The following is a 13,400-nucleotide window of genomic DNA, read 5'->3' as shown; positions in this document are numbered from 1 at the left end:
CTCATACATTTGGATTTTCAATGTTTGATTAATAGAAAAATACATAGAAATAGTCTTACGTGACATTCTAGGAAATTAAACTTTGCTGAGTCATTTATTAGAACAGAGAAACCAAATCATTAATCTGTTTTAACTTTATAGTAGTCATTAGGAGCTACTGACACAGTTGAATTTTCCTTGAAAATGTTTCTTAATTGAAAAAATACTCAGATGCTAAGTCTAAAAGATTATTAAAAACCATGCAATTTATTCTCTGCTTTGTAAAAATTGAGTCATTAGTCAAGACTTTTAAAAAACTTGAATTATTTCTTTCTTGTAGTTGATGGTTATTAATTTTGAGAAACCGATACTGAGCAAAAGTGAATAGCGTGCTGATCTTGCAAAAACTCAAGCTATTGTTTTTATTTTCCTAAGGCTTGCATTTTAATGTTGTTTTCTTTATACATTAATAACTCAATGAACAAGCCCTTTAGGAATGAAGTTTCATTGTAACTCATTTGACTGATTTCAGACATATACATGTACATTAATCACGTGAAGCAGAGCTCCGGGCTTGTGTTAATGGGAGATAAAAATTTCTCTTTCAGCCGTGTTCATGTATTACATCTACCTGAGGGGCAGGCATAAAGATCATTCTGGAATATGTGAAAATTGGTTAAATCTGTCTCCCTGATCCCCATCCTTTCATTTTCTTCTCTATTCATTTCACTGAATGAGTGAATGACTCTTTTAATCATTTTGGATAGTTAGGACTTTTGGGGAACATCAGAAGGATATGGGCCTTATATTTTCCAATTTATAAGAACAGAAAGAGAGGGAGGAAGAGGATTCTTGCCTATATTGATTTTTATGCTGCAGGTGCCCTGGGAGCTCTCAGTGTGCACATGCCAACACACCCAAGAAATGAGCTGGTTAGCCTGCGTTGTTTGTAGTAGTATTTGAACTTCTCAGTGGTGCTTTCCCACTTAACCTTTATAGCATCTCTGTATGTCCTGCCTCACTTCCTGGAGCCTTTCTCTGCCATTCTTCACTCTGTCTGAATGGGAGCTGTGCTTCTCACAGGAGACTGCTGCCTAATGTCACTGCCAGTCAGCTTCCAAACACCATAGGCAATGTCACTCTTTTCACACAGCTTCTACCTTGGAAAAAGCAGAACTGAGGAAGTTTGAAAGCTGCACAATTTTTTTTTTTCAATGTGAAAGTTTAGATACTGTAAGTGTCTTTGAGTACTTATACTTACTACTTATCTCTTGGGTGGTACTTAGCACTTTAATGCATTATTTTTCTCCCACATAGGGCACTTCTCTTTTAATTTTCTCATTTTGGCAAGTTCATCTTTCAGAACTGCTAGATCACAGGAGATCATCATTGACAGACACTGAAATCCTCTTTGTTCTAAAGCCAAGTATACGACTAGACCAATGAGAATTAAGGAGACCTGAAAGGCTTTTGGCAAGATAGCATCAACATTCCCAGAACTTGGCAGGAAGGAAACTAGGAGGTGAAGACATCCATTTAAATGATTAGGGTTGGCGGGGGGAACCTCCTCAGGGTAAAGGCGGCCTTTCTAGCCGTTATCTCTGCTCCCACAACCAGCTGGAGTCTAGGCCCCCTTAACTGTCAAGTCCAAAATCTCCACCATTACACTGATGGTAAAAATGGTTCCCACAGACCGTTTGCCTTCAGAAGGTTATTATTAACATGCACATGTCACATATTATCTGAAAGCAGCCTGTCTCCACCCAGCTTCTTTCTATAATATCATTTGGCCTGTGGATTAGCTAAATTAGCCTCTAAATACTGATGGCAGGAAAATCCGTCAACTATTGGGGTGTGGTACAGGTGGGAAAGAAGTATACACCTGGGTTCGGGGGGTGAAGGCAAAATAATGACATGGGATCAAGCAGGACCAAGGTAGAATTTCAACCATGATAGGTCCATTGCCTGATGTTCATGACAAGTCAGTACTCCAAGACACCAGGTTGCAGCAGAGAAAGAGGTTTAATCTTAGGGTCACCCAAAACCTCAAATACATATCTCCATGAGGAGTTTAGGGCAAGGGTTTTTAAGGGTTTTGGGGTAGGCTGAAATTTGGAGATCATTGATTCATTGAAGAGTGCAGGGTGACGTCGTGGGACAGGGAGATGAAGAAACTGCGTTATCATGCAGATTCATTTCCTATATGAAGGGTCACTGGAATTGGGGATTTGGAAAAAAACCTCTTAAGCAATTCCTAAATGAAAGCCTTATGATTCTAACGCCAGAGATCCTATCTATAAGAACAATGGGGATACAAATTAATTCTCAAGCAGATTCTAACGTCGGAAATCCTATCCATCAGGAAAATGGGAGTGCAAAAGGTCAGTATCTAGTGCTACCTGACTTTCAATTACAAGGAAGTGGGCCAAAGTGCAGCTTGATCCATGGTTAATTATATGTCTTTCCAGAATTTTTCTTAATCCTGTGAGGATGGCTTCAGGATAAGGAATTTTGGAGGCCAAGAACTTCAAGGGGAGAAAACCTTAAAAAAAACTGCAAGATCCTAAGGAGAAAAGAGAACAGAGATGAACAGAGAGGGAAAGAGAAGAGCTGCCTGTTTCTGAAACCAAAGAATTGTTGAAGGACAACTGGAATTTAGTTGTGATTTTTGATTAATAATGTATTTTTAAATTCTTTTTTTTTTTGCCCTCAGAAAATCAGGCAGAAAAGAATTTTTTTTTTTTTTTTTTTTTTTTTTGAGACCGAGTCTCGCTCTGTCGCCCAGGCTGGAGTGCAGTGGCGTGATCTCGGCTCACTGCAAGCTCCGCCTCCCGGGTTCATGCCATTCTCCTGCCTCAGCCTCCCGAGTGGCTGGGACTACAGGCGCCTGCCACCACACCCGGCTAATTTTTTGTATTTTTAGTGGAGACAGGTTTTCACTGTGTTAGCCAGGATGGTCTCAATCTCCTGACCTCGTGATCTGCCTGCCTCGGCCTCCCAAAGTGCTGGGATTACAAGCGTGAGCCACGGCGCCCGGCTAAGAATGTGTTTTTTTAAGTAAATTGAAATGAGGAGCTCAAAGGTCTCTGAAGGTTACTGAAGGTATAGAGGCTCTTATTATATCTCTTAATTTTTCTCTCATAGAAATTTACTCGTAAGTGAATTATTACACTAGTCTGAGACTATTTCTCTTCCAGAAAAAGAGAAAGACAAAGATAGATAGGTCTTTTTGATTTTTGACAACTCCTTATGAGCCTTTAGGACTCACATTCTCAGCCAAATATGAGACTAACCCAGAGAAGTATTGTGCTGGAGTGATCTGAATGGTTTAATGCTGAAAAGAATGGATTTAAGAAACAGGCAAAGAAAAAAAAATACAAAATACCAAACAAACTCTAGAATCTACTAATAATAAAATATCTAATGTCTTGCACTCTATAGAGTGCTTTCCGCAGACGCATATTATCTCATCTGAAGTCCTCATGACAACAGCTCTGTGAGATAGAAGGGGAGGAATTGTTCTTGTCTTACAGATATTTGAGGTTCAAAAACAATAAGATGCTTGTTCAAGACCACACTGCCTCTCTGTGGCTGATCTGAGACTTGAACTAGATCTTTCGACGCCCAGTGTGAGATTTATATTCCACTTCTGCCCAAAGCCGTGGCAAACTTACATTTTCTTTATGGTATGTCATACGTATCTTCAGAAACAGACTCAGAGACAGAATTTAGTGTTCAGGCAGTATTATGGAGCGCCCTTGGGATCAACACTGTGGAAGGGAGAGGGCAGGAGCTGATTAGGCGAGGGAGAAGTGAGCTGGAATGCAGGAGCAGCAGCCTAGGCCAATGCCATGGAGAGATGGGGAGTGGAGATGACCCATCAGAGCTGCCATGCACTGGACTGCACTGGGCCAAAATGGCTGGGCCCACTTCATCACTGAAAGCCAGCTGCCCTTAGGAAGGCAGCCGGGACTAGTACTTTATTGAAGGGCCATGCGGTGAGTGGCACATCTCTGTAGCCACCATGAAGAAGGAGGTGAGGTTGTGACTCATCTTGCTTAGCTTCCAAAAAAGAAAAGAAAAGAAAAGAAAAGAAAATCTGTAGTTATCTTAGTGTCGATTAGAAGCTTCTGAGAATGCTTGCTGATAATGGCCATGTAAAAACAGAAAACTCTAGTCTACCTTCTGCAGGTCTCACCATTGTAGTCTCAGCATTGCTTATCTACATTCCAAAAGAAAAGAGGCTAAGCCTCTTTCTTAACAGGTGCTAAAGAAGAGTCAGAATAGAAGGCATTATGCTCAACATAAGCATAAGGCATAGCAAGAGCATAAGGCCTGATTCCATCATCGGTGTCCCTAGAGCAGTACTTCTCAGTCCTAGTGGGCCTGTCCCTCAGTTGGGGATCTTGTGAAAATGCAGGCTCTGCTTTGATGGGTCTGGGGGTGGGGCCCAACATCCTGCATTTGTATCAAGTTGATGCTTTTGGTCCTCTGGCCACATTTTGAGTAGCAAGGCCGCTCAAACTCCTCATTCTAACTCGGTCTTCTTTGACCCAGTATCTTTATTTTGCCTCTACTCCACAAACCAGGGTGAGAAATTTATTCTCTCAAAGTTGTGGAGGCTAGAAATCTAAAATTATGTTGTCGGCAGAGCTATGCTCTTTCTGAAAGCCTTTAGGGGAGGATCCTTTTTTGTTTATTTCACTTTCGGGTAGTTCCAGGCATTTCCTAACTGTTGGCAGTATCACTCCAGTCTCTGCCTCCATCTTCCTAAACATTTTGGGAAGTGCTAATCAAGACTTCTAAAAACAGCCTATACCTTCTGACTCCTGACCCTTTTATTATGCTCTTTGCATTGTATTTTGCTCCCTTTAGTGAGCCTGTCTCCTTTACCCCAAACTTCTCCAGAGCAGGTGTTAAAGGAGTCCTGATCCAGACCTCAAGGGAACATTCTTGGATTTCCTGCAAGAAAAAATTCAGGGCGAGTCCATAGAGTAAAGTGAAAGCAAGTTTATTATTATTGTTATTATTATCTTTATATATATTATGTTATATTATTCATTTAAATAAAAGAATGGCTAGTCCATAGACAGAGCAGCCCCAAGGACTGCTGGTTGCCCATTTTTATGTTTATTTCTTGATGATATGCTAAACAACAGGTGGATTATTCATGCCTCTCCTTTTTAGACCATATAGGGGTAACTTCCTGACATTGGCATGGTATCCGTAAACTGTCATGGCGCTGGTGGGAGTGTAGCAGTGAGGACGACCAGAGGTCCCTCTCATCAACATCTTGGTTTTGGTGGGTTTTATCTGGCTTCTTTACTGCAACCTGTTTTAACAGCAAGATCTTTATGACCTGTATCTTGTGCTGACCTCCTATCTCATCCTGTGACTTAGAATGCCTTAACCGGCTATAGAGCCCTTACCAGGATTACTGTGGTTTGATGAAAATGCAGACCTCTCTCTTCTCCTGTGTGTTCTTTGCTGGTAACTTAATGACACGCTAGTATTTTTGCTAGATAGGGATTGCTGATATTTTGGTTAGTGTTATAAATTTCCGGTGTGCTACGTATGTTTATTGCGGCACTATTCACAATAGCAAAGACTTGGAACCAACCCAATTGTCCATCAATGATAGACTGGATTAAGAAAATGTGGCACATATACACCATGAAATACGATGCAGCCATAAAAAAGGATGAGTTCATGTCCTTTGTAGGAAACCATCATTCTCAGCAAACTGTCGCAAGGACAAAAACCAAACACCGCATGTTCTCACTCATAGGTGGGAATTGAGCAATGAGAACACTTGGACACAGGAAGGGGAACATCACACACCGGGGCCTGCTGTGGGGTGGGGGGATGGGGGAGGGGATAGCATTAGGAGATATACCTAATGGAAATGGTGAGTTAATGTGTGCAGCACACCAACATGGCACATGTATACATATGTAACAAACCTGCATGTTGTGCACATGTACCCTAGAACTTAAAGTATAATGATGAAGGGATGGCCTGCCCCTCCACACCTGTGGGTGTTCCTCCTTAGGTGGAACAAGAGACTTGAGAAAAGAAATGAGACACAGAGACAAAGTATAGAGAAAGAAAAAGTGGGCCCAGGGGACCGGCGCTCAGCTTACAGAGGACCCACGCCAGCACCGGTCTCTGAGTTCCCTTAGTATTTATTGATAATTATCTTTACCATCTTAAAGATAAGGGAGTGGCAGGACAATAGGATCATTGTAGGGAGGAAATCGGCAGTAAGACATATGAACAATAAACCTCTGTGACATGAATAAGTTTAAAGGAAAATGCTGTGCCTTGAGATGCATATGCAAACATCTCCATAAACCTTTTAGCAGCATTGTTTCAGCCTATCACATGGGGAGAAACCTTGGACAATACCTAGCTTTCCTAGGCAGAGGTCCCTGCGACCTTTGGCCGTTGGCCGTGTACGTGTCCCTGGGTAGTTGAAATTAAGAGAATGGTGATGACTTTTAACCAACAAGCTGCCTTCAGGCACTTGTTTAACAAAGGCACATCCTGCACAGCCCAAAATCCATTAAACCTTGAGTCAACGCAGCACATGTCTCTTGCAAGGACAGGGTTGGGGGTAGGGTCACAGATTAACAGCATCTCAAATACAGAACAAAATGGAGTCTCTTATGTCTACTTCTTTCTATATAGACACAGTAACAGGCTGATCTCTCTTTCTTTTCCCCACATAATAAAATAAAAATAAATAAATACATTTCCAATGTGGTTTAATTATAATATTTTTATCAGTGATTTAGAACATAATCTTCACTCTTTTTCTTCGAATCTCCTCTCTTCTCTTACTCCCTGAAGCAAATTCTGCCAAATAGAAGACTGCCGTTTGCTCAGCCACCTGGAAGTGCTTTCTGAGCCTAGACCAGAACTCTGCTCTCTGATGTGTCCCATTCTCGGAGCAGATTTTACTCCCTCATGTCAGTCACAGTCAAGGGTTTGACTTCACTTCCTATTAACCCTGTTTTTAGCACCAGGAAGAAGGATATCAGACATATTCTTTCTTTTATGAAAGTCTAGTTTCACTCCACATTACCCAAAAGTCCTCTATATGGTACATCTTAAATTTGTAAAACAATCTTATCTGAATCTCAGTGTCTTTCTCTAGGTACGGTTTTTATGTTGTTGGATATGTTTTATTAACTGTTTATAATTTACACTTTCTAATGTGGTTTTGTGTACAATTAGATGGCAAGAAAGAGACGATGGCTATGGGAAATGTATGGATACATCTATGCACATAAAGGCATCGTTCTGTATCCCATGTAGCACCATCACAGCCATTTAAAACGCTTGAATCATTCTGGGTAACTAGATTGTGATTTTAAACAGCTCAGAAGTGACATTTTATTTATTAATTCAACAAATAATTATTGAGTGTCTACTATGTGTTACGGACTGTCCTAGACACTCATCTACCAGCCTTAAACTTTTAAATGATCTATTTCTAACATCTTCTACATTTCCTTTTGCTTTATCCTTTCAATAGTACTCTGACATGAGTCTAACCTTTTCTTGGCATCATGGGGCTGGAGACAACACGGTGGGTTGAAAAGGCACTGTGTTGGAAGTCAAGAGAACTGGACTGTAGCTTCAGTTTTACTAAAAATGATTTGTGGGACCCTACATATTTCTTTTCAGGTTGTTTTATGTAAAAGTTCCTTGTAAACTGTAGAATGCCATAAACATTTAAAGCGCCATCATTATGGGCATTCATTTTAATACAGGTAATAATACACATATTTCTTCAGTAACAACTCAAATATATGGAATTGTTTGCCCTTTGCTAAATGGACCAAGATTTCAGAGCTTTTAACACGTGTATATATGTGTGTATGAAGCAAGGTTGGGTAAATTGTGGGTGAGGGGACTGGAAGAGACTCACCACTCTTGTAGATCTATTCTGGAGAGAGGTAGAGTGAATTTTCATACTGTTTTCCTTCTATTTTCAGAAAGACTTGTAGGGATAAGCTGTCGTTTAAAAAATGTGATCATGCTAAAGGAAAGCCTGTAATTTTAAAGCTTTTCCTTTTTTTTGTGCAGTTCAACAGTAATGACCTTGAATAGAAAGCCCTTTGTTTAGCAAGGAATTCATATTTTGGATGTGCAAAGGTAGACCTAAAACTTAGTTTGAGGCAAGGGTGAAGAACAAAACTATTCTGCAGAAGGACTAACAGAATTTGGAGGTAGGAGACTGGCAGTCAGAGCAGGTAGAATGTGTGTATGTTTGGTGGGGTGGGGGGGGTGCATCTGTGCCTCAGAGAAAAACCCAGGAAGATGGAAACAATGTAGGCCTAACATAGAGGTGGAAATGGCTGAATGAGCTTTTAGAATATTTTATTTAAATATTAAGCTGTAATCCTTCATTATCCTCAACTATCAGTACAAATCTACCATAAACAGGAGCTCCGTGTTCATAATGATAATGGGGTTTGAGGAGCAATGCACCCCTCCTCTAAGACTCCCTCTGCTATGCTGATGTGTTGGTGGAAGGAACATATTGAGGGAAGACTGAGACCTGTTGTCCGAGCAGTTGAGGCTGGCAGAAGCCCAGAGCCAGGGATCAGGGGACAAAGAAAGATGCTCACAGAACAGGAACTCATTTAGCCAAGTGTAAATCTCCTGAAATTCCAAAGAAATATTGGAAAGACTTCTGTACATTATATGCTATAAGTAAGGTGAGGGTTTGAGTCATTTACATTTTCATTTTAAAGGACAACATGATCACATAAAATATTATAAATTAGTATAATAGATAACAATGTATGTACTGACAAAATTAAACAGATAAATCATATTTACATATGTCCTATTTACACATGTCCTATTTACACAAGGTCTCTTTTTTAAAAAAAGGACATATTTACATCATGTCCTATTTACACAAGGTCTCTTTTTTAAAAGAACAGTTGTTAAAGACACAGATTTTAAAAATATTTTTTTCTCCTTTACCAGAGGTAAGTCCTTTCTTGAAATAGGAGTACAGTCATGCACCACATAACGAAGTTTTTTTTGTCAATGACAGGCCACATATTTGACAGTGGTTCCATAGGATTATAATGCAGTGTTTTAACCATATCTTTTCTATGTTTGGATATGTTTAGATACACAAATACTTACTATTGTATTACAATTGCCTACAATATGCAGTACAGAAATATTCTGTACAGGTTTGTAGCCTAGGAGCAATAGACTGTGCCATATATCCTAGGTATGTAGTTGGCTGTCCCATCGAAGTTTGTGGAAATAGACGCTGTGATATTTGCACACTGATGAAACTGCCTAACAACACATTTCTCTGAATATATTCCAGACTTTAAGTGATACATGACTGTATATCATTACCATGTATTCGATGTATACAGGATATATAATTTTGTATATTTTAAAGCTTTAAATAGATGATATATTGTATACAATCTTCTATAACTTTGTTTTTCATCAGTATTATGTCTTGACATGTATCTATTTTGATACATAAGATCATTTTAACTGTTCTATGATAATTGATTGAACAAACCATAGTTTTTTAATCCATATTCCTACTACAGGACAGTTACTTCCACTTTTTTTTGAGACGGAGTCTCGCTCTGTTGCCAGGCTGGAGTGCAGTGGCGTGATCTTGGCTTATTGCAACCTCTGCCTCCCCGTTCAAGCATTCTCCTGCCTCCGCCTCTGGAGTAGCTGGGACTACAGGCGTGCAGCACCTCACCACTTTTGTGCTACTACAGTGTGGCTATATATATATATTTTGAGACAGTCCTGCCCTGTCGCCCAGGCTGGAGTACAATTGCATGATCTCGGCTCACTGCAACCTACACCTCCTGGGTTCAAGTGATTCTCCTGCCTCAGCCTCCTCAGTAGCTGGGATTATAGGCACCTACCACCACGCCCGGCTAAGTTTTGTAGAGACTGGCTAATTTTTGTATTTTCACCATGTTGGCCAGACTGGTCTTGAACTCCTGACCTCAGGTGATCCCCTGCTTCAGCCTCCCAAAGTGCTGGGATTACAGGCATGAGCCACTGCACCCAGTCTGCATAGAAGGTCCTTAATGCCTAATGAAAATGATTTCCCCTTGATTTTTTTTTCACGATTGTATCTGCCATTCTTGACTTCTTGGTCTTCCATATAAGTGAGAGTCAGCTTTTGAAAATTCTATATAGTTTCCAGTTTGGATTTTGATTGGAATTACGTCTTTTATGATTTTCAACACATTTCCCTTTTTTTTTTTTTGGTAGATTTGGGGTCTCACTATTTTTCCCAGGCTGGTCTCAAATTCCTGAACTCAAGAAATACTCTCATCTCACCCTCCCAAAGTGTTGGGATTACAGGTATGAGCCACCACCCTTGGCTAAAGTTTCAGTTTCTATCATAAGGTCTTGAATACCATTGCAATTTGCAATTTAATACTGGATATCTTATAATTTGCTGCTATTACAAATAGTTCTTTTGTTAATCACATTTTCTAAAAGTTGATTTGATTTTACTTATTGATTTTATGCCTAGCAAATGTACTGAACTCTCTTTTTAATACTATTAGTTTATAGACTTTCTCAAATTTTTCTATTGAATCAATTGCATAGTCAATGAATACTGAGAGTCTTATTTCTTTCTTTTACTTATTTTTAAATCTTTATGTATTTTTTTCTCTTGCTTATTGTATGGCCTAAGACATCCAGCACAACTTTGAACAGCAGCCTTCTTGACTTATTCCTCACTTGTGAAGAAATGGTTGTAATACTTCCCATTAATTACAATGTCCTAAAAATGACCCTTTTATCATGTCGAGAAAGTTTGCTTTCTTTAGAAAGAAAGTTTGTTATTTTATCTTTCTGTCTCTGTTCTGTATGGTTTCTTCATGTCTAGTTTAATAATTTTCTCTTCAACTGAATATAATCTGCTTTGTAAAGTATCCATTGAGTCATTACTTTCAATAAATATGTTTTTTATTCAAGAAGTTCTTTTCCCCCCAGCTTTATTGAGCTATGACTGACAAATAAAACGGTAAGTATCTTTCAGGTTTATAACATAATGTTTTGTGCATATTTATTGTGAAATGATTACCACAGTCAAGCTAATTATCATATACATTACCTCACATAGTTTCCTTCAAGTCTGCTGTTTCTTTTTTATTTTCTGCCTGAACTATCCATCCTTGAAAATGAGGTATTGAAATCTCTACTAGTATTATATTACTGTTTGTTTTCCCCTCAGCTCTGTTAATATTTGCTTTGTATGTTTAGGTGCTCTGACTTTGGGTGCATATATATTTATAATTGTTATAGCTTCTTGATGAATTGACCTCTTTATTATTATATAATGTCCTCTTTATCTCTTGTGACAGTATTTGAGTTAAAATCTGTTGTGGCTGACATAAGTATAGCCACCCCTGCTCTCTGCTGTTTACCATTTGCATGGAATATACTTTTACATTCCTTCCCTTTCAGCCTATGTTTGTTCTTTAAAGATAAAATAGGTCTCTTGTAGGTAGCATATAGTTGGATTAAAAGAATCCATTCAGCTGTTCTGTGTCTTTTGATTGAAGAATTCAATCTATTTACATTTAAAGTAATTATTGATAGGTAAAGACTTTCTATTGACATTTTATTCATTGTTTTCTGATTGTTTTGTAGTTCCTTTCTTCCATTTTTGCTATCTACATTTGTGATATGATGATATTTTTGGAGGGTTATGCTTTGATTCTCTTTTCTTTATCTTTTGTATATCTACTATAGTTTTTGTTTGGTTTTGTTTGGTGTGGGATTACCATGGGTTTTCCATAAAACATTTTATAGTTATAGTAGTCTATTTTAAGCTAGGAACAACTTCATTTCAACCGCATACAAAAGCATTACACTTTCACTTCTCATCTCCTCACATGTTATTTTAATGATGTCATAATTTATATATTTTATACTGCATATATTCATTAATTTCATTATTGTAGCTATAGTTATTTTTAATACTTTCATCTTTTAATTCTTATACTGAGGTTGAAAGTCCTTTAAACACCACTACTACAATATTATTCTGAATTTGACTATATTCTTACCTTTACAGTGCATTTTATACTTTCATATGTTTTCATGTTTTAGTTAGTATTCTTTTGTTTCAACTAGAAAGACTCCTTTTAGCATTTATTGTAAGGCAGGTCTTGTGGTGATGAACTTCCTCAGCTTTTGTTTGTCTGGGAGTCTTTATCTCTCCTTTATTTCTGTGCAGCTTTGCTGGGTATAGTATTCTTGGTTAGCAGTTTCTGTCTTTCATTACTTTTATTATATCAACCCACCCTCTCCTGGTCTGCAAAGGTTTTGTGAGAAATCAACTGATAGTCTTATGGAAGTATGCATGTATGTGGTAAATAGCTTTTCTCTAGCTGCTTTCAAAGTTCTCGCTTTATTTTTCACTTTTGAGAATATGATTATAATATTATAATATGTTTTGGTGAAAATCTCTTTATGTTTAATTATTTGGGGTTCTTTGGGCTTCAAGGATCTGAATGTTCATTTACGTATCCAGGTTTGGAAAGTGTTCTGACATTATTTCTGTAAATATGCTGTTTATTTTACTTTCTCTGTTCTTTCTCAAACTCCTATAATGCATATATTGCTTCCGTTGATGCTGTCCCATAAGTCTCATAAGCTTTTTTCATTCTTTTTTTAAACATTTATTCCTCTAACTGAATAATTTCCCACAATCTGTTTTCGAACTCACTGACTCTTTCTTCTATTTGATCAAGTTCTGCCACTGAAGCTCTCTATGGAATTTTTTTAGTTCAGTCATTGTATTCTTCAGCCCCAGAATTTATGTTTGACTTTTTATGGCTTCTATCTCTTTGGTGAACTTCTCATTTTGTTCATATATTGTTTTCCTGATTTCATTTTGTTGTCTGTGTTCTAGTATCACTGACTGAACTTCTTTAAGATGATTGTTTTGAAATATTTGTCACATAGTTTCTAGGTCTCGAATTCTTTAGGGTCAGTAACTAGTGCTTTATTTTGTTCCTTTGTTGGTATCAAGTTCCCCTGATTGTTTGTGATCATTGTGGATTTACGTTGGTGTCTGTGCATTTGAGGAAGTAGGCATCTCTTGCAGTCTTTGCAACTGACTGCAGCATGGAAAACTGTTTACAAATCAGCCTGTCCAGGGATTCAGGCTGGAACAGCTGGTGAGGCCTATGAGCAGGTTTGCTGCTGAAGTCCTTGGGTAGACTGTCTTGGTGACTCATCTGTGGGTATTTGGGCCTGATACCTTGGTCCATAAGACATGGGCCTGGTTCTGGGGCAGTCCTGGAGCCTCCATTTGTGGAAGGTGTCCTGGAGCTGAGGTAGGCTTGTATGGAGTCTGGGTGCTTAGGGGCCGGCCTGGG

At 38.6% G+C, this 13,400-nt stretch overlaps 1 long non-coding RNA gene across 2 annotated transcripts in view; it reads left to right on the top strand.

The window, feature by feature from the left end:
* Window positions 1-11,556, top strand: part of LOC126940782 (uncharacterized) — a 28,352-nt gene extending 16,796 nt beyond the window's left edge. The window contains exons 4-5 of one of the 2 annotated variants that reach the window (XR_007720912.1): window positions 10,270-10,362; window positions 11,005-11,556. This is a non-coding gene — a long non-coding RNA (uncharacterized LOC126940782). Of the gene's footprint in view, window positions 1-10,269; window positions 10,481-11,004 lie in introns of those variants that run through there. The other variant, XR_007720911.1, reaches the window with a different exon arrangement.
* Window positions 11,557-13,400: the final 1,844 nt, after the last annotated feature.

The sequence above is a fragment of the Macaca thibetana genome, chromosome 17 (genome assembly GCF_024542745.1).
Source record: "Macaca thibetana thibetana isolate TM-01 chromosome 17, ASM2454274v1, whole genome shotgun sequence".
In the NCBI taxonomy this organism is placed as follows: Eukaryota; Metazoa; Chordata; class Mammalia; order Primates; family Cercopithecidae; genus Macaca; species Macaca thibetana.
Note: the sequence above shows the minus strand (reverse complement) of the source record. Positions and strands in the feature narration are given on the sequence as shown.